The following is a 2,500-nucleotide window of genomic DNA, read 5'->3' on the forward strand; positions in this document are numbered from 1 at the left end:
TATTTTTGCATTCTTCAAATTTCTGTCCCAGCAGGCAGGAATGGGTTCCTGTACAGAGAAATATTATTCTCCCTATAGCCAGTGCTCTTCCAAGCACAGCTCATGGATGGTATATTCCACACTTGTTTACAGGTGAAAGTAGTGCAAGAGCACATCTCTAAAGTCCACTGAATCTAATCTCCCTCCAGAGGCTTTGTGAGTAACATTCCAGTCACCTGCCTGTCAGCAACATCACCTCATGGCGAGACATTCCCGTCACCCTGTGTAATATTAGTGGTGGACTTAACCCTCTCTCTTGTATGGTACTGGTTTGTTACTTGAAGTGAAGTGTTGTAGATAAAGTTGTCGCAGCTTCAAACATTTTATTTGCACGGGAATATAGTAAGTGATGTACAGAGGACAAGCGTGGCAGAGAAGTGGAGGAGCGAGGCCTCTTACAACGCCCGCGAGGCAAAGCGGTCTGAGAGAGAGCATGAGGTGTTGCCTGAGCCGATGCTGAGGGCTGAGTAACTTCGGCTCTGATTTTTTGAAGGTTCACATAATATTCACTAAACATAAGAATATGGCAACGTTGTTCTTCTGTGGGAAATGTCAGTACAGACTATCTGTTTTATAGCAGTGTAAGGGTCCTGTGGTCACAGGTTTGGTCGGGGACACTGGATATGTCAATACAATTAAATCGTGAACATTGGATAACTACAATATCGTCAATAATAAGGATTACAAACATAGTGATTGAGAATAAGGATTTTTCAACAAACATTTTGAGTATAATCAAGATATAAGTTCACTTGTAGTTATAAAGTATTCGATAGTAAGGGTCGGAATTGCTTGCTCTGGGGGCACTTCGCCATTGTCGTTACGTTCTGGGTGCAGGTAAAACTTGGCACAGGAGATGACCAGTAGAGTGTCGGGTACCGTGGTAAGTCGAGGGGGAAGGTCATTAAACCCTGGCCCTCAGCTAAAATTTTCCATAAAGAGATGTTACCATCACTCACCCTTCAGCGAAATTTTTCATGTGGACACATCTCCCTCACCCAGATCCAACAGGTTAAGGGAGCCACAGCAGACTGAAGGCAGAGAATGTTTATGTCCTGACATCTTTCCTCGAATTGCAAAAAATCTGACAGGCAATAGGTAGGTATATCAACACATTCTCCTTTTCCTTGTTGCTGCCAGACAGTACAACTAAAACTTTTACCAAAATGCAATGAGAACTTCTCAGTTACAGAAATTATAAATATTTAAACAATTTTGCAGTCACTGGCATTATATATTGTTTTGAGGATTAAATTAACTAATTTGTATCTCTTTCTACTTTCTTTTTAACTTTTCTGAAAAGTGATATCAATCTAAGAAAAATAAATTCTGATCCATTTACAGTTTTATGAATTAGTGAATTAGTACTTTTCCTTTTTTTAAGTTATTTTCATTTTTATGTAGTTACTTCAGAAATGTACATTAGACTTTTCATGGATCTATAGATTTGATTTCTCCTGATATTTTAAGGATCATTTTACTTCTTTAAAATAGGAAAATATGTTTCGAAATATTTGAAAACCTCAGTTCCATCTCTCTATATTATCCAGCCAGCCTTACTTCTTTGTAGTGAAGAGCAATGTACTGGCTGACAGGTGCATGGCTTCCAATCATTAAAATCATAAATTTTCTAAGTCTGACACCCCTGCACTCTTTGAGGATAATTCATGTATATACTGTTTACTTAACAATGCTCGCCCTTAGCCTAATATGCAGACAAAAAAGTACCAAGCTACCATCATCCACAAATAACAAACTCCCAATCAAATAAAATGACCAACTAAAACTTATAAGAAATAATGCGTGGGCTGGTGTCCTGAGAGCGCTGTGATGCTGTGATGCTGTGATGGTGGCACAGTAATTTTGTTTATCTTAAAGAATGCCACTCTTTTGTCAGTAGTATTGAGTTACTGTCTTAAATAGCTTAATACCTTTGTTCACTACTATAAAGCATATTCCATTCAAATGTTCACTCCTAAGGTGGAGATCATACCATGTGAAAACTTCAAGAACTTTTTTCAAAGTAGTTACCAAAAGCAACTCTATAACCTAGTTCCACCTCCTTTCTTTACGTTCATTAGCTTGAGTCTCTAAACAATGAATCTGAAAGTCTGTTGCAGAGGACATCAACGGACTACTAGGCAGCTCAGACAGCAGCCTTCAATTTGGAGTTTGTTGACATTTTATGGGGTATTAATGCATTACTTTAAGATATCCCAAATGTTTTCTCTTGGGAAAGGTCAGGGGAATTCCATGGCCAGTCAGGTGTATCATCAATCGCATCTACTTTTTAATAAACAACAGTGCATTGTTCTGTTGCAAAAAGGTTATAGCTGACTTCTCAAAAATGGGATCTTAACTGTCACAACATTCATAGTTTCATTTCAGTGTATGAACACTAGTCACACTCACACACTCATACCTCATGAGTGAGCACTCAGATGATGGGTAGTACATATTT

General features: G+C 38.4%; 1 protein-coding gene across 2 annotated transcripts in view; it reads right to left on the minus strand.

Moving 5' to 3' along the window:
* LOC125029007 overlaps positions 1 to 2,500 on the minus strand; it is a 15,548-nt gene that overhangs the window by 1,386 nt on the left and 11,662 nt on the right. The window lies entirely within an intron of this gene.

Source organism: Penaeus chinensis, chromosome 9 (assembly GCF_019202785.1).
Source record: "Penaeus chinensis breed Huanghai No. 1 chromosome 9, ASM1920278v2, whole genome shotgun sequence".
Classification (NCBI taxonomy): domain Eukaryota; kingdom Metazoa; phylum Arthropoda; class Malacostraca; order Decapoda; family Penaeidae; genus Penaeus; species Penaeus chinensis.